Raw genomic sequence first — 19,956 nt, forward strand, 5'->3', positions numbered from 1 at the left:
GCTTGCATAGGAGTGTAGTACAAATGAGACCTCCACAGACACGGGTTTCCAATTTCTTCTAGAAGGATATTTTCTCAATATACTGCTCATAGTAGTCAGATTCTAAGCTTTGTCGTTCTAGACTCGGCATTTTTAGGGTTCCATTTGCAGATCATTGTGCTTTGGGGTGAGTATCCTAAAACATCCTCCTGTATTCCAATGTTTTCCCCAGGGGCCACTGGCTTTTCAGTTTTGTCTTCTCCCATTGCTTTTTAATTGTTTTTAAAAGTCGTAGGTTTGTCTTTGTTAAAAAAAAATATTTTCATTTATATCTGAAAGGCAGAGATACAGACAAATGGATTGAGATCATCCATCTTCTTGTTCACTTCCCAAGTGATCCTAACATCCAGAGTTAGGCCAAGTAAGGCCAAAGCCAGGAACCTTTAAGCTCAATCTGGGTTTCCCACATGGGTGTTAGGGACCCACCTACTTGATCTATCATCTGCTGCCTCCAGGGTGCACATTAGCTTAAAGCTCAATCAAAAGTAGAGTAGCTGGGACGCAGTTTTACTCTCAAGCTCAAGTAAGTGTGTGTTTTTGTGTGCTGGGCAGGGGGCAGTTCAGTTCTTTAAAATGCTCCTACTGGTAAAAGTCTGTCATGAACTGTAGAAATTCTTACATGCCTTCATTCTTAAATATATTAAAGGACCAAGAATTACTAAATAGTTGCAAAATAAACATGACATGAGATTGATTCTAAGGGAAACAAATGAGGACAAAGATCCCAAGAGGAATGGTGATATTCAAAACTGGGGGACAATATTTCAGTAAATAGCCTCACAGAGTTTTACTTGATATTATAGCCACAATGTAACAGGATGCTATGAAAAAAAAAATGAGAGAACAAGAATGATATGTTTATGATCCAAATATCATTGCCAAAACAAAACATTCAGTAAAAGAATTGCTTCAGGAATGAAAGAAAAAATTCTGGGATACCTTCTTCCATGAAGTACTTTAAAAAGAAAGTGAAACAAAATCTAAGTGGAAGATGACTAATCCAACAGATCTTACAGTCCACTAATAGAAGTTGCAGAAAGGAAACATGTAGAGAACAAATGAAATACATAGGAAATATTTTTAAAGAGCTAAAGAATATAAAATATCCATTTTGATCAATGAAAATAAGTATAAAATTCATTGTGCATTTCAGAACTAATTAGGGTAAAGGACTAAAGTTTGAAGATGCTAAAAAAAGGGATCAAATCCATATGATAGCTCTGTAAAATGAACCTCTTATCCTTGATACCGAATGCTAGATGATAGTAAGGGAACAGTTTCAATGTTTTGATGCAAATTATTTTCAATTTGGAATTCTGTACTTTATCAAAATATGAAATAAATGTGAGGTAAAGATATTTTCATACATTAAACACAAATCTCTTCCATATACTGATTCACTTTTTTAAAATTTTTCAGCAATATAAAGCCATTTTATATAGAAACATTCCATCTGGCTGTAGACTGACTTTTACTGCCTCCCTTGCAGCTAGGGATGGCTCTGTAACCATATTCTGGCCAGTGATCTGTAGCAGACGTGCTGTGAAGAGGACTTTGTGAAGATATTTTTAAAATGGGAGCAATATGGCAGCTGAGTAAGACAGTCTGGCAATCATCTTCCCACAGAGACATCAATTTCAACAGCTATTCATGTACCAAATCACCTTTCAGAAGGGCAAAGTCATCCAGGTAAGACTGCAGTGCCTGTCATTCCGGAGAGCCAAAAGCAGAGTTGCCTAAAAGTATCCTTCCCCCCATCTCCAAGTAGCACAACATGGTGATAAATGCTTTACCTCCAGCTTGGGAGAGGGAGATGGAATTAAGTCCAAACCTTAGACTTAAACCCAATACCTGGCCTGCCATGGTAAAAACCAATGCTAGATGGGCCCAACAGTCAGGTGCTCCCAGATTAGTACCTGCCAACTGAGTCTTTGGAGCCTTCTTAGCCAGGTGGAATAGTGAGCACCTCTGCTCAGTAGTAGAACAAGACTCTTGCCAATGCTGAGAGTAGGACAAGAGAATGCGCATATGACTTTGCCTTGGGGCACAGAACCATGTGCTTGCTCCATCGAAATTTAGCATCCGATAAAACCCAAAGGCCTACACCCTCAGGCCCAGACCCACCCCAGCATCAGGTACAGATCTGTACTTGGGTGGTCCTGACTCACTTCAGTGTATATCACTATTCACCCCACATTGACCTGGCATGTACCCCTGAGACTGCATAGGGCCTGGTGACTATGAGACCTAGGTGCTGCCTAGCATAGTGCCAGCCTTATAGCCGGGGACTGCCTTTTCACCCCTCACCCAACCTTGGGCAGACAGGGAATCACTAGCTGCATCTTGGAACTCAGTGCCAGGCTGGTAAAACACAATACTGATAAGATCACAATAGTCTCTGTTCCCAAACTAGAGTCTAATCAAAACCAATAGCAGACTGTCTGAAAAAGAAATCAGTAGAGCAATCTCATTTCCATTTGCTACAAAAAGGTAATTTAAATAAATTTCAAAGGAATGAGAGATCTTTGTAATGGAAATAGTAAAAACAAAAAAAATTTAGGAAGATACAAAGAAATATAAAGATATACCATGTTTATGGATTTGAAGAAAATTTTTGTTACTGTGTCCATATTACTCAATTTACAAATGCAATGCAATATCTATCAGAATACCATTTTTATAGAACTAGACATACTAGTAATATTTGTACAGAATCACTAAAGACCCCAAATAGTCAAAGTGATTGTGAGCTGAAAGGACAAAGAGGAAATACACTACCTGAGACATATTTTAAAACCACATTAACTAAAATAGCATTGTATTGGCATACAACATTCACATATGCCAGTGCAAAAGAATTAGAGTTAACCCAGGCATCCACAGCCAATTATCTTTGACAAAGGTACTAAGAGCATGTGTTGGACAAAAAATGCCATCTTTTAAATAAATGTTGCTGGGGAAATTGGATATCCACATTCAGAAGAAGGAAATCAGAGCCCTATCACTCACATGTACAAAAATCAAATCCTAACATGTTAAACACATACATTTAAGACTTGAAACTACTAGAAGAAAACATAAGGGAAAAACTTCAGGACATTGTAATGGGCAAGGATCTTTTGGATCAGACTCCAAAAGCCTATGAAACAAAAGGTTAAATAGACAAGTAGAATTTTTTTTAATTTGAAAGACAGAGTTACAGAGAGAGGTAGGGACAGAGAGAGGTCGGTCTTCCATCTGCTGGTTCACTCTACAGATGCCCACAATGGCAGGAGCTGCGCCGATCCAAAGTCAGGAGCTTCCTCTGGGTCGCTCACATGGGTGCAGGGCCCAAGCATTTGGGCCATCTTCTACTGCCTTCCCAGGCTGCAGCAGAGAGCTGGATCAGAAGAGCAGCTGGGACTAGAACCAGCACCCATATGGGAGCCAGTGCTTCAGGCCAGGGCCTTAACCTGCTGTGCCACAGCACCGGCCCTGACAAGTGGAATTTCATCAAACTAAAGAGCTACTGAACAGTGAAGAAAACAATAGAATGAAGAGATACCTTATAGTACAGGAGAAAATATTTTTAAGATAGTGACCTCACAAGAGTTTGAAAACCAGAGTATAGAAGTAACTAAATTCAACAGAAAAAAAAAAAAAGACCTAAAAACTCATTTTTCTTTTTCAAACATTTTATGAAAATACTGTATACATACCAAGAAATGCACTTACATTGTACAGATTGATGAGTTTAAAAACACATTTTTTTTTTCAAAAGGAAGACAAATGACAACAAGGTACATGAAAAAGTGCTCAATATATCACTAATAAAGAAAATATAAACCCAAACTACAATTAGATAATCACCAACCTAAATGGAATGAGTTAATATCAAAAAGACAAAGGATATGAGGGAATAATGGAACCGCTTGCATACTGTAAGTGGGAATGTAGAATTAGTATAGCCATTGTGGAAAACTGTATGAAATTATCTGAAAAAATTGAAAATAGATTAATAATGAGAATATAATCCAATAATCCGATTACTGGGTATTTGTCTACGGGAAATGAAATCCACCTCTCAAATAGACATAGGCACTTCCAGTTTTATTGCTGCACTCCTCTCAATAGCCAAGAAATGCAAATAATCTAAGTGCTCATCAACTAAAGAAATGATAAACTGTGGTTCATTTATACAGCAGGACACTATTCAGCCGTAAAAACCACCACATTTTGTCATTTGCAACTTGGATATAACCAGAGATTATGTGAAGTGATATAAGCTAAGGGCAGGAAGATAAGTATTGTATGATTTCATTCAAATATGGAATCCAAGCAAGCTGAGAACACGTTGGTTGCGAGAGAGTAGGGAGGGAAACAGCTGGGCTGAGTGGTGAAAGGTTATTCACCAGGGACTAAGAGTTAAATAGAAACAAGAATGTCTGGTGTTGGGTGGCACGGAAGGGTGACTTAGGTAACAGCGATATCTTGTATATTTTTCTTTAAAAAGGCTGCTTATCCTGGTTGAATACTACATGATGTATACGTATATAAACACACCACATTGTACCCCATAAATATGTACATCTTTTAGGTACACATTTTTGTGTGTCACTTAAAATTTTTAGTTAATAAAAGGAAGGGGAATTCTCTTATTACCATTTCATCTCACTTCCTGGACTGTTGACTTAGCAGTGAGGATCTGACCTGGGTCCATGGTTTCTCGGAGAATAAAAGCCTCAGAGAATGATGGAAAACAGCGATGGGAGAGGCCAGATGAGTGTGGAGTCTCCGCTGTCAGGCTCTGCTCCTTACCTCCAGTTCTCTTCCTGACAGCGATTCTATCTTCTAGCATCTTCTAGGATTCTAAGTTGTTACATTCCCGTTGATTATTCTCATAGGCAACTAAACCCAATCCAAACTCGACGGAAAACTCCTTGAGGATATATGTTAATAATCGAATATTTTCTCATAGGCACCTGGCGTATGGTCCTAGAGAGGCCAAGCTGTGAAGGTGAAGTACTATGAGGGGACGTGAGAGAACCAGTGGCTTTAACTCAAGGGCATTAGCAAAGGAAAAATCAGATGGGCATCTGGGAAACATCCTCAGAGTGATTAAAAGCACACTTTAAGAGTAAAATGAAGCAATGAGAAACTGAGGAAAATATAAAGAATTTTCATGTGACGCTGCTTTTTTTTCTACCATGAATGAGTGTTACACCATCAAAAGCGTTTAAGCTTCATAAAGTCCTTAGAGGCGAAGGCATCCTCTGGAAGCGATCCTTCTTCTAGGAATCTTTATCTGAAGTAAGACAATGACAAAGAAAATAAATTTCTTCTGGGCTTCTGGATTTAAACGTTGGTCTTCTTTAGCTTTGTGAAGTTTTTTTTATTATTACACATATTGTCATATACATTCCAATGTTTGGGGGTTTTTAGATTTTATTTGAGAGGCAGAATTACAGAGAAAGGGAGACACAGAGAGAAACGTCTTCTACCCACTGGTTCACTCCCCAAATGGCTTCCACGGCCAGAGCTGGGCTGATCTGAAGCCAGGAGCTAGGAGCCTCCCCTAGATCTCCTATGCAGGTGCAGGGGCCCAAGCACCTGGGCCATCTTCCACTGCCTTCCCAGGCCATAGCAGAGAGCTGTATCGGAAGAGAAGCAGATGGGACATGAACCAGTGCCTATATGGGATGCCGGCACTGCAGGCAGAGGCTTAGCCCACTAGGCCACAGCCCCGGCCCCCATTCCAGTGGTTTTTATAACTTCAAGACCACCCCTAGGAGCATCTCACAAGTGTCTCGGTGACACTCCTGGTGAGTCTTCATTTTACTCCTTTATCTAACCTCCGGCTTTCTCACTTGAGTGTGACCCATTCATTGCATCAGCAGTCTTCCCTTTGGTATGCTCAGAATTTAGTTTGGCTTCAGGTATATCATAAGCGCTCAGAATAAATGAGTGAACGCAAGGAGACCTCATCTGAGAATTCGAGAACCTGTTGTGTTTTTGCCGTTTCCTTAAGGAGGGAGAAGAAGCCAATGCAAAGGCAAGGAGAACACGGCGCGCAGTGAAGAGCTGGCCTTCTCCAGAGCCCTGACATAGCAGCACGCAGGGCCTCGGAGCACAGCCGATGGTATGTCAGGGCCCGTGTTCACAGATCACCTTGCAGTCTCAGGTCACGAGGTGAGAGCTGCCAGCAGTCCCGGCACTACACCACAGCACCAGCTCTCAGCCCTCCTGTAAGTGAGGAGGCTGGAGATGGACTAGCCTAAGGTTATCGTGCCAAGCTACAGTTGCCCTGTCCCTGTCTTCCTGCCAAACTGACTCAGACTTCAAGCAAGTAGTTTCACAAGCCTGGGAGGAACGGATATTTATAAAGACAAGTTACGTCGCGGTCATGTTCACAAAGCATCACCATCAACCTGACGTGCAGGCCAAGCAGAGCTGTCTCCCTGCAAAGAGGCAGACGCACTGAAGGTGGGATCTAGGCAGAGGGCGCCGTGGCTGAAAGAGGACGAGGGTGGTGTGGCCAGCTGGACCACAGGGCAGCCCGTAACCTTTCTTCTCTTCACTGTGGGCCAGCACTTGACAAAGATCATGTGACTCACAACTAATGGAACTTGTCCTGGGTTCGGGCTCCACTACATACAGGGTTTGTGTCCTTGAACACGTCCTTTGCTATCTCTAGGCCTTGGTTTCCTCATGTGGGAAAAATCAACCCACGGAGGTGTTTTCACGATTATAGTGAGGTAATGGATGCGAGGATCCTGTGCAAAATAGATTGCTCTTTTTCCTACTGGGAGAGGCCTCAAGGCTGTTCAGTACATTGTGTTCAACCCTCAAGTAAAGAATCGTTCAAGAGAAATACAACCAAATCAGAAAAGATCGCTCGTGTCAACATGCAGTATTAAAACAAATGTTGCTAACACTTAGCATCCTTGTTTATTCATCCACAAGTTGAATATTATTGAACATATCACTATCATTGACAATAATCCAGTGTGTGCCATTCATTTATTCAGTAAACATTTATCAAGTGCTTAAGTGAAAGGCATTTGGTTATCCCTGATGAGTGAACTAGTAAATAATAAGAGAATCCATATTCAAAATTAGAGTGTTCGAGTAACTCAAGGTTGTTCGGGACAAGGTTCAGATGAGTAATATCTAGAATCACAGAATATCAATCCTGGATACCTCCACGATACTTCCCTCCATTCAACTATCACCCAGTGCATGAATCCTACAGATAATACAGTCAGATGTAAGAACTCACCTTGTAGTGGGGCTGGGGCCGACATCCTCTTTCAGTTAGGTGTAACTGCTACAAAGTTCTTTATGTTTTCCATTTGTTTCCCTTCCAGCCATTCAGAATAAACCAGCTCCTTCTTCCACTGAGCACCACATGGATTTTCAAATTTTTTAAAGAAAGTTTTCTTGCAAAGGTAAAGGAGAGAGAGAAGCGAGAGAGAGAAGCGAGAGAGAAGAAAAAGTTTTCCATTGGCTGGTTAAGTCCCCAGCTGGCCACAGCCGAAGCCCAGAACTCCTGCCACATGGGTGGCAAAGCCCAAGCACTTGGACTGTCTTCTCCTGCTTTCCCTGGTGCATTGATAGCAGGGAGCTGGGTCAGAAGTGGAGCAGCTGGGGTTTGAACTGGCATGCACATGAGATGGGCATGGGATGCCACTGCAGGTACCAGCCTACATGACTGCACCCCAAGATCCTGTCACATGGATTTTTAAAGACAGCCCTCGTGGGACCAGCAACATAGCTCAATAGGATAAGCCGCCACTTGCAATGGCAGCATCCCATATCAGAGCACTAGTTCAAGTCCCACTGTCCTGCTTCCCATCCAGCTCCCAGCTAACGGACCTGGGAAAACAGTGGAAGGTGACCCAAGTGCTTGGGTCGCTGCCAGCCATATAGGAGACACAGAGTTCCCGGTTCCTGAATTTGGCCTGGCTCAAACCTGGCTGCTGCAGCCATTTAGGGAGTGAGATGGAAGACCTCTCTCTGCTTTTCATATAAATAAAATAAATCTTAAATACTAGAGGCCATCATGCCTGCCCCTGCAGGCTCCTCTCTTTAGGAGATACAGCCCCAGACCTTGGGTCCCTTCCCCTCGCCATCCAGCTTCTTCTCTTAGGACTTGCTGCACTTTTTTCTGTGTCACACTCGGCCCTGCTTCAGTGCTCTAGGGGTAGGTAGTACCACCGGGCAGAACAGCAGAGGCCTCGCACCACACGTGCTTCAAGTTCTCACTGCATTCCAACATACAACACTGCAGATGCCCACCTCACTGTATGCACACGTACAATACTGCAGATGCCCAACTCATGGCATGCCCATGTCCAATACTAGAGTAGGCCATTCAACCTGGATTTTCTGTACCTACAGTATACCTCGTTTTATTTGTAGCTACACTCCCTCCTTGACTACTTGTGAAGCTTGCCTTTTAGAAGTCAGCTCATGGCCGGCGCCATGGCTCACTTGGCTAATCCTTCGCCTGCAGAGCTGGCACCCTGGGTTCTAGTCCTGGTTGCTCCTCTTCCAGTCCAGCTCTCTGCTGTGGCCCAGGAGGGCAGTGGAGGATGGCCCAAGTGCTTGGGTCCTTGCACCTGCATAGGAGACCAGGAAGAGGCACCTGGCTCCTGGCTTCGGATTGGCACAGCTACCGCTGTAGCAGCCATTAAGGGAGTGAACCAATGGAAGTAAGATCTTTCTCTGTCTCTCTCTCTCACTGTCTATAACTGTCAAATAAGAAAAAAAAGCTCACAACTTCATAATTGTATTTGCTACGTCCCAGTTTTCAAATGGTAGTGTAAGTTCCCACCTCTAATACCACAAGGTGTTTCTAACATAGTCCAATGCCTTATAGGGTCATGGGGTAAGTCATTCCAAGATCACCTACAGCTTATGGCCTATGTGTTACCTTTGTTACTCTCTTCCAACAGTTCTCTTTATGATGTCACTATCATCCAACTTTGGAGATTCTTGCCTGTGCTCTCTATCAAGATTTGAAACACTTCTCCCTCCGGGAGTCAAACCATTAAAATTATTGTGCTACTTCAACGTGTTTGTGGAAGGTTCATTATTTGGGTCTAAGATTTTTCAAAAAGCCATACTTATGAGAGGTCTTCAAGAAGTACATGAATAAACACCTAGAATGAAAAATGATGTCTTGATTTCAAAATGTTTTGTACAAAAATACTTATCTTTTAATTCCATGTTCCACAAACTTTGCGCAGTCAGAGACAGATTCAAACCTCCATTGTATTGTTGGTAAAACTCGATTTAAGGATGTGGTGTGGCCTTGGGGGTGGCTGTGAGCTGAGCCACCCTTGGCAAGCAGAGCAGAACCCAGCATGGCTACTGCACAGGTCACCGGGTGGGCAGCTCCCAGAGAGCACCTGGAGGGCCAGGGCTGGGTGAGCTCAGGCCGGTGTCAGGAGACCACAAGAGAATGGTGGCCCTCGCTTCTCCTTGCCCACAGAGACAGCTCCGAGTCCAGTTACCCTGGTCAGCCACAGCAGCAAGCTGGCTCCTCTGGGTACAGTCCCTCTTTCACGCCCTATGTTGATGCCCCTTTGGGTGGATGGCAAAGGGCAGGGCATACAGACTGGGCCCCATGCACTCCCTTCCCTGGCACTTCCTCTCCCGATTCTTCCTGCACTGCAGAGGCCATGTTACTCTAGGTGGGACCCCTGGCCGCGGAGGGAGGGCTCTGTGGTTCGTTTTCTGTAAAGCCCACATTCCCACAGGTCCAATGCCTCAGGTGTGAGCAGAGAGGGGCACACAGGCTGCAGCTGGTGATGTGTTGCTGGGGCCACGCCCTGAGTGCAGCCCCGCTGCTTGCTCAGGAGAGGCCTTTCGGAGAACTACTCAGACCCCCGTTTGTCTCTCCATTTACTTTTTTTCCTTAGACTCTTAAAGAACCTGCTCCCCATTGCCACTGCCTGTTGGAATTATCTAAACTCCTCATTCGCAGCTACAAACACTTCTGTCTTGTGCCAGTGACTGGCAAGCTTTTGTCATCTCCTATTCCAACCCCAAAGGAATAGAGTGGCGGACATCTGTCATCGTCCTCCCACGCGAGCCTCGAGTCGCCACCCCTCCTGCCACGGCTGATTGGCAGCTCTGCCGACAAGCAGGCTCCTGCCTCTGTTGGTTGCTCTGGTGAGGTTGTGTGTGGGCAGCAGAGGCAGAGGCTTCAGCCCAGGCGCCAAGACACTGGCCCCGGTTGTTGGGGAAAATCTGAATGATACGAACCAGCTGGAATAGTCTCTCAGATACCAAAATCCTTGTATGCTCAAGTTCCTCGTACAACAGAGTGTAGTGTTGGCATACAACGTTTCCCGAATTTAAATTATCTCTAGCTAATACCTAGGTATATCTAGCACTGTGTACATGCTACGTAAATAGTTGTTATAATGACTGCTTTAGGGAATGGTAACAGGAAAAAAAAATCTCTAGATGTTCAGTACACTTTTCCAAATATTTTTGATCCAAGGTTGGTAGAATTCATAGAAGCAGAACAATCAGGAGGGCTGACTGGGGCCAGTGCTGTGGCAGAGCAGGTTAAAGCCCCAGTCTGCAGCTCTGGCATCCCATATGGGTGCCAGTTCAAGTCCTGCTGCTCCACTTCCAATCCAGCTTCCTGCTGATGTGCCTGGGAAAGCAGTGGTAGATGGCCCAAGCGTTTAGGCCCCTCCCACCCACATGGCAGACCCAGATGAAGCTCCTGGCTTCAGATTGGCTCAGCTTTGGCTGTTGCAGCTATTTGGGGAGTGAACCAACAGATGGAAGACCTAACTGTCTGTAACTCTCACTATAACTCACACACACACACACAAAAAAAACCTTTAAAAATTGATTGCATTTTAAAAACATTGTCAAAGTTATTTTACCACTCCCTTTTTGAAACTAATAAAACCTCTATTCAAAGTAATTTCCTATCTTTCATTTTAATTGGGCCTTAAAACAATGCCATGAGATAGCAACTGTTGTCCTATACTCCTATTTTACACATAGGGGCAGAGGCACAGAGTGGTAATGTCATAAGCCCACGGTTTAGAAGTGGGGGCAGCACTGGGCTTAGCATGTGTGACTCCACAGCCAGGGCACCTGCTCCCGCATCTTCCTGCACAGAGCTCCCAGGACAGCCCAGCCACCACCTTGCTCTGCTCTGGCTGGCCGGATGTTGTCCCTGAAGAAGCCAGGCAACTCAGCCTGTTGAGTACACAGCTGTAGGCTTCTTGAGAAGGGACTGAGAAATGTGAAGCATTATTGGAGGGTGACACACACACACACACACACACACACAATATCAACAGAGCCCAAGTTTATGCCTACTGTACACTGATGGCGATGAAATATTTGAGTGACGGTTTAACTCAAGAAACCCATTGTGGAATTTTTCAATAGCTTAGGCAGACTAAAGCAAAGATCTTCTAATCTTTACTCTGTCTTAGCACAGGCCAGCAAAGGAACCATATTACCTCCTGCTAAAGTCACTAGGAACAATTTAGATGGAGCAGATGCAGCATCTCTTTAGCTACCCATTTTTCCAAATGTTGCTAATGAATATTGTGATTTTCAGACCTGTAACCCATGCAGAGCTTACAAGGCTATGAAGGTGTAGCTTTAATTGAGACCTGTATTTTTGTAATTAATCCTTTATGAAAATGAAAGCATTAGTTAAAAAAAGAAAAAGCAAAACAGTAGACAACTAAAACCTTCCACCCAGAAAACCTCTGTTGTTTGGGGTAACTCATATGCCAAATTATTCCACTTTGATGGAAAGAGCAAAGAAATGCAAAGACAGGAATTCATGTGTGTAGACGGCCTGAGTGCAGCCACCCAGCTCTCAAAGCAGCACTTTTCCAAAGGGCAGAGATAGCCCGGTGCCAGGCCTCTTTTGTTTGTTTAATTTCCCCGAGATGCTTCCTTCTCTAAGGAGACTGCTCAAGTTCTCTCTCCCACATTGGTTTCAAACCTGGTTACCCTCGCATGCATTTCTAAATGACAAGGCAGCTGAGTTTAAACCTTGACATGTGGAGAGAAAACCCAAACTGACAGCTGGAGGAGGCAGAAAGAGGAAGATGCTGCCCACCCCTCCCTCATCCCAAATGTCACCCGCAACCCCCTTGCCCAGGCTGCACAGGCGATCTTGATGAAGAAATGAGCAGACACTTGAAAGTTTCTGACAGGTGTCATGGGCGCAGCCCTCGCGTGGCCACGGGGGATGGAGCTTGACATGACAGTGGCAGAGCCATCGAGGCTGGCTCTAGGACATGCAGAGTTTGGTGTGTGTCAGTTCCAATCCTCATCACGCCCTAACTCCAGAATGGTATCTACAAATGGACAGAGCCAGCGGGAAGTGTCCAGAAAGCTGCAAACATCCATTCCTGACGGAGGGACATCGCCAACCCGCAACAATGTAGCGCTGCCCAGCCAAGCTGGATGGCTTCCAGCTGGGGAGGGTCGAGGGGCTGTGTAGGGCTGGGCAAACTGGTTTGTTGCTCTTTCTTTGTTCTCTGCACTACCCTCCAAGTCAAGGCTTCAAGCTGCCAGTTCTTTCCCACATTTCTGTGTGTAATTTGTGTGCTGCCAGCATTTTCTCCAACCAATAATTTCTGATGATTCTTCTTCTTTTACTATAATGATCTCTGCTGCAGATCCTCCAGGATCTAAATATTTGGCAAATCTGCTCTTTCTGACCCGGCTAGAGAGTGATTTATAACGGGAGAGGAGAGCTAACTTCTTGGGAACGCTGTGCAAATAGTTTCATAAATATCGCTCTGTTGCATTATTTTGAAATATTACTTCTTTTAACAGTCTGCCAAAGTCAAATATTTCTACTAAATAAAGATCTATGGAGAGGGCACTCACCCAGCCAAAGTAACAGGTGGGAAACCGAGCTCACCTACAGGGGAGAGCCCAGCTTGATTAGCTCCAGCCCACAAGTGATGGCTAACTGGCATTAAGGCATGATGGATGGCAGCAGATGCGTGTACAATCTATAATTCAGCCTTCAGTCTACTAACTGTGGGTGGGGTGAGGAGGGTATATGTTTACTTAATAATTCTTAGCACAATACATTTGCTGATAGTTAACTATTCTCAAGTAACATAAGGACTTGTTAAGTACATTCATTAAGGAAAAAAGATCCATCAAAATATAATTTGATAAAAAAGTCAGAGGTACGTATGGGTTCGGAGTCACGGTTCCACTGGATACTCCTCAGAGGACCGGGCAGGGTGATAGATGAGCTGCAGCGTTGACCTCCCATGCCAGCTGTCATGGGGTTGATGCCAAAGTGGTATCAGAATTCTGGTGTCACAATGACCCAAGCTGAGCCTGAAATTCGAGGATGGCAGGGGCCCAGAGTAGGCATTGTTATTATAACCTGTGCTGTGGGATTTTGAGATGGGATTACGCCACGAGTGTTGTTCCATCTTAGCTTCTGCCACTTTCTGCTCTGGTTTTGTGCTTGGGGACAGAGGTGGCCCTTACACAGACCCCTGAGTCTTTTCAGTGACTTGCGTGAAGGCAGTAATGGTGGCAGCTTGTGTCCAGACCCACAGGTTCCCCACGCACACTTCACTCTGGGAACCTCAACCCTTTTTTTTTGTGACTCTAGCTCACGTGTTTACAGCACTGGCTTCGATACGTATTTCTCTTGCCAGCCCCCTGCTGCCTCTCTAAACGGATGCTGTCCCCTGACCCTGGGGCAGCCTGAGCTTGTCCCCATCCGTTCTGCTCCCTGTTCCGTTCCTGGTCCTGCCATTCTCCCAGCATCTCTGCCTCTAAATCTCAGCCTGACTCTGAGAGCTCCCCTTTCTCTGTCCCCCACCATCAAGCAGTCATCCAGCCTTACTCGTAACTAAAACCTCCTCCACCCGTCCTTCATTTTGACTTTTGAAATCATGTCTTTTAGTTATTTAAAATTACACATGCTGATTGTGAACTTTTCTAACAACATGGCAAGGCATGAAGGACAAAGACACACCCAGAAAACTGAAGACAATTTTCAAACTCGCACCGCCCGTATGTTATTCACAACAGTGTAAGTTCTGCTTCTACAGTCATCTGTATGAACATGTGGGATCATCTTACATAAACATGATTACACTGTTTTTTTCTTTAACAAAACCATTAAATAAAATTCCAAAGAATTAACATCAGCTGTTTCTTTATCCCAAGCAAGCAATGTAATTGCCTCAATTATCGAAGTTTGAAAAGACATGAACTTCCAACTTCAAAATGTCATTTAGGTCTTGGGCGTCTTAAAATGAGAAGGGATTCCAGTCAGTAGTGATTGAATTCACAGAAACAGAGCAAGGGGGGAGCCCTTCCCCCTTACTGAGCAGAACCCTCCCCCTTACTGAGCAGAACCCTCCCCCTTAGAACGTTACCAGGAGCTATGACCTCTGCATTCTGTAATCACTACGTCCAGAGTCGCATCATCTTACGTCCTGATTCAATGTGTTGCTCACTACCAGTCACCCCTCTGGAACTTCCTGAGCGCTTTGCCTGGATTCTTCCTCCTGAGAGACATTTCATCTTGGAGTACTTCTCTCAAGGAGGAACTTCAGGGAGGCAGAGCGAGATGGTGCCAGAGGAACACACTACAGCAACTGTCTTAGGAAGACACCAACTGGAACACCCATTCATGAACTCAACAAGAGCTAAGGAAGCCATGCCTGGTGTTAGCCTAACAATAAGTACTGAAGAAGGCACAGAGGAAGCGCTGACTGCATCACTCTGCCTCTCCCCCTGGCTCTAGCTCCCGCCTCCCCTCCTACTTAGGGCAGGCCTGCTGTGGTGAAACCTAGAGCAGAATAGAGTCTCGGAGCTACTGCCAACAAGCAGAATGTGTAGACTGTTTTTGGATCCTCCATATCCAAATGGTAAAGGGGCCTCCATCACCCCTCCCCAAACCTCTGGCAGACAACAGACCAAGACTCCTGCTGCGGGGAATGAGGCAGCAAAGGACGCTTAGGATTTGACCTTGAAGCTCACTGCTTGGCCTAGTACCATGATATCCAAGGGTATCTATCCTCCTAGCAGTGTTCACAGAGCTTCTAGATTTCTCTGGAATCAGGCAAAGACCTAGACCCAGGACTTGTTTCAGTCGAACACCACCAGCCTCCTTTATACTTGGCATTTGCCCCTGAGTCTGTTCAGGGATCAGTGACTCTGAAACCCAGGTACAACTCAGCTTAGGGTCAGTTTGGGTGGCCAAGGAACTGCCTCTACAACACTCCACCAAACTCAGGCAGACAGCAAAGACTAAGACTTCAAACTATAGTGAAGTAGACTGGGAAAGTGAATTGAGGGCTTTCACCTTTCAGTTCAGTGCCACTCCCACCATAGTGAGACCCAGCATCAGATAGAGCCCACAGACCCCCAGCCCCAGTGGGGTGAGAACTGATGGAGGCTCTATACCTGCCCTTGAATCAAGTGGGGACCACGCCCAGGTAGGATGGACTCAGTGTTGCCAACATCACCTATGGCATTGCATGGAGCTCTGTGTATCTGTAGAACAGTGCAGGATCCTGTGGCTCTGAGAATCAGATGTAGACCAATTTACTGTCAGCCTGGATAGCCAAGGAGCTACCTCAACAACCCCTCCCCAAAATGTGGACAGACACCAAGTAGAAACAGTACATCAATAGGGAATAGGGAATAGGGAATAGGGAACCCAAGTGAACACAGGACTGCTTCTTAGAACGTAACACCAATCTATTAAAACCCAATAATGGAAGGATGCTAATGGTCCCCATTCCTTGCCACTGTCTGCAGACAGGACCTCTCCCTATTTACTGGTCTCAAGTGGAAGCCCATGCCCCAGTAAAATGGCCTTGTATCACAGACAGTATTGCAGGTCACCTCAGCAATGCCTCAGCCCATAGCAACATGAGCCATGGCACTAACAGGTTGGCAGATGTGAGCTCTGGCTAAGATCTAGCACTGGGAACACAGGACTGCTTATTCCATTGCCACCCCAACATCAAGCAACATGGAGAGGATCATCATCTAGTTGTGGAAGAAAAGGTAGATGGGTGACATGACAGGACATGGAAACCCAGGGCTGACTCCATGGGGTCCCATACACATTCCACCGGGCTTGGGGACACCAAGAACATGACAAAACACCAGAAATGACCCTTCCACCATGGGCACCCAAGCAACCCCTCTGAAACTTCAGGCCAGTACTCTCATGACCCCATGACAAGAGAGATGGTGCACCCACAACCCCAGCGTGACTCTGCCATCTACCACCATGACCCAAGTAGTACTGCAAAAAAAGAGAGGAGCACCCCATGCCTCTGCTGCTGCCACCTGCCACCACTTTTTTTTTTTTTTTTTTTGACAGGCAGAGTTAGATAGTGAGAGAGACAGAGAAAGGTCTTCCTTCTATTGGTTCACCCCCTAAATGGCCGCTATGGCTGGCACGCTGCGCCGATCTGAAGCCAGGAGCCAGGTGCTTCCTCCTGGTCTCCCATGGGGTGCAGGGCCCAAGGACTTGGATCATCCTCCACTGCCTTCCTGGGCCACAGCAGAGAGCTGGCCTGGAAGAGGAGCGACCGGGACAGAATCTGGCGCCCCAACTGGGACTAGAACCCGGTGTGCCGGCACTGCAGGTGGAGGATTAGCCAAGTGAGCCATGGTGCCGGCCACCATTGTTTTTTTTTTTTTAAAACAAACAAACAAACAAACAAACAAACTTCTAGGCCGTTTCCGCAGCTCTCTTGGCTAATCCTCTGCCTGTGGTGCAGGCACCCAGGGTTTTAGTCCTGGTCAGGGTGCCGGATTCTGTCCCGGTTGCTCCTCTTCCAGCCCAGCTCTCTGCTGTGGCCCGGGAAGGCAGTGGAGGATGGCCCAGGTGCTTGGGCCCTGCACCCAAATGGGAGACCAGGAGAAGCACCTGGCTCCTGGCTTCAGATCAGCACAGCTCCGGCCATAGCGGCCACTGGAGGGTGAACCAATGGAAGGAAGACCTTTCTCTGTCTCTGTCTCCCTAACTCTGCCTATTTAAAAAAAAAAAAAAACCTTTCAACCAAAAATATTATAATGACCAAAGCTATCCTTCAAAAATTAAGAAAAAATAAACACTTTCTAAGACAAGCTAAAACCCAGGGAACACATATCAGACTTGTCTTACAAGGGGCACTTGTGAGTTGTTCAGACAGAAGCAAAGAAGGATAACTATTGCATGAAAACAGATGAACATATAAAACTCAATGAAAGAGCAGAAACAAAGAAATACAAAGCAGCCAGACTATATAAATATAGATGACAAAAAAGCAAAGATTAACCACAAAAGAGGAAGGGAGGCACAAAGAATATTCAAAATAATTACAAATTTTTAAAAAGATGTATCATTCTTTATCAAGTTTTAATTTCAAGTATTTAAATTTCAAGTCATTCCTTATCAATAATAACCTTGAATGTGAATATAACAAATTCTCAATTAGAATATCAAAAACTAGGGGTGGACACTGCACAGGGTTGGGTTAAGCCACAGCCAGGGATGCCCACATTCTTTATCAGAGTACCAGTTTGAGGTCGGCTACTCTGCTTCTAATGGGTACGCTGTGGGTGGCAGATGATGGCTGAAGTGCTTGTGCCCCTGACATTCACATGGGAGACCCACATTTTATTCCAGGCTTTGATCTGGCCTAGCCCTGGCTGTGGTGGGCATTTAGGGAGTGAACCAGTGGATGAATGGAATGTATCTCCTACCCCCTTCTCTCTTGCTCTTTCAAATAGAGGAAAATAACCTTAAAAAAAAAAAAACAGGTAAAGACTAGCTGAGTGGATAATAAAAAACCAGACCCCAGGACATGCTGCTTACATCACCATTAATTTCACTCCATTGGTAAAGACCCACACAGGCTACAAGTGAGAAAATAGAAAAAAGATATTCCATGCAAAAGAAAGCAAGATTAAAAATGTAGGAGAAACAATATTTAAATCAGACAAAATAGAGTTCAAGACTAATTCTGTAAAAAGAGACAAAGAAAGTTACTATATAGTGACTAAAGGGTCAGTTCCACAAAAATACGTAACAATTGTCGATGTATATGTACCTAATGGTAAAGCAACCAATTTCATTATCAGATCAAAGCAAGAAGTAATCTCCAATACAGAAATGATGGAAGATGGAACATTCCACTACCATCAATGGGTGGGTCACTAGAAGAAACCCCCAATAAACAGCCATCAAGGTTACATTGTGTCAAAGGTCACTTGTACGTTTACAGACAGTTTTATCTAACAGTTGCAACATATACATTATTTGCATTACCACACAGAAATTCTCTAGAATAGACCATATATTACACCACCAAAAAAATCAACAAATTAAAAATCTAGAAATCACATCATATACCTTTTCTGATCACAGTAGAATAAACCTAGACGTCAACTACCAAAAAACTTCAGGAATTGGCTTCCTGGTGCTTACCACAGGCTGTGTTCTTACACCAATCACACAGAAAGAGGAGGTAGAGTAGGCCTTCCTTGTATAAACCTCACCTCAGGCCTTGTGCCTGGTCTGCATTGTGAATGGGGGCACATGGAGAAAAAACTTTAAGAACTATAGAAATACCTGAAGACTGAATAATATACGACTAAATAAATAATGAGTCATTCAAGAAATAGGAAATGAAATTTAAAAATTCATTTAAAATAATGAAAATTGAAATACAAAATACAAATCTTATGGGATGCAGAAAAAAGCACAAAGTGGTGAATTTATAGCAGTGGGTACCTACATCAAAAAGTTTGTGAGGGGCTGGCACCATGGCGCAGTAGATTAATCCTCTGCCTGAAGTGCTGGCATCCTATATGGGCGCTGGTTCTAGTCCTGCCTGCTCCTCTTCCAATCTAGCTCTCTGCCATGGTCTGGGAAAGCAGCAGAGGGTGGCCAAGTGCTTAGGCCCCTGCACCTGTGTGGGAAACTGGGAGGAAGCACCTGGCTCCTGGCAGGCACAGCTCCAGCGGTTGCAGCCATCTGGGGAGTGAACCTTTCTGTCTCTCCCTCTCACTGTCTGTAACTACCTCTCAAACAAATAAATAAATTCTTTTAAAAAGTCTGTGAGATATCAAATAAACCTCCCAGCAATGTATTTCAATGACCTACAAAAATTGGAGGAACAAACCAAAATAAATAGAATGAAAGAACAGAGGTCAGATGAGAATACATGAAACAGAAAACAAAATACAAGATATAAGATCAATGAATGGTTATTCAAAAAGATAAACAAGATTGATAAAACTTTAGTGAGACTAAGAGAAACACAAAACTCAAAAATTGGCGGGGACTGGTGCGATGGTGTAGCAGGTAAAGCCGCCACCTGCAGTGCCAGCATCCCATATGGATACTGGTTCAAGTTCCAGCTGCTCCTCTTCAGATCCACCTCTCTGCTGTGCCCTGGGAAAGCAGTAGAAGATGGCCCAAGTCCTTGGGATCTTGCACCCACCACGTGGGAGACCCACAGGAAGCTCTAGGCTTCTCGGTTCACATCAGCCCAGCTCCGTCCATTGAGGCCATCTGGGGAGTGAACCATCAGATGGAAGATCTCTCTCTCTCTGCCTCTTCCCCTCTGCATCTTGGCATTTCACATAAATAAATCATTTTAAAAATTGGCAATGAAAAAGTATGTATTATAACAAACCGGAGAAACACAAAGATCAGACTTTCATGATGAACTGTATGCTGTCAAATTGGAAAACCTTTCAGAAATATATGAATTTCTGGACACACAACTCTCCAAATCAAACCATGAAGACATAGACAATCTAACCAGACAAAAATGAGTAATAATGTTCTATCTGTAATAAAACATCTTCCAACAAAGAAAAGTCCAGGTCCAGATGGCTTCACCACTGAGTTCCATCAACATTTAAGGAAGAACTAATACC

General features: G+C 44.5%; 1 non-coding gene across 1 annotated transcript; it reads left to right on the plus strand.

Annotated features, from left to right (window-relative positions):
- Positions 1-18,479: 18,479 nt before the first annotated feature.
- LOC127484282 (small nucleolar RNA SNORA51) lies at positions 18,480-18,611 on the plus strand. The gene has a single exon (XR_007911163.1). It is a non-coding gene; the product is annotated as a small nucleolar RNA SNORA51 (small nucleolar RNA).
- The last annotated feature ends 1,345 nt before the right edge of the window (positions 18,612-19,956 follow it).

Source organism: Oryctolagus cuniculus, chromosome 15 (assembly GCF_964237555.1).
Source record: "Oryctolagus cuniculus chromosome 15, mOryCun1.1, whole genome shotgun sequence".
NCBI lineage: Eukaryota > Metazoa > Chordata > Mammalia > Lagomorpha > Leporidae > Oryctolagus > Oryctolagus cuniculus.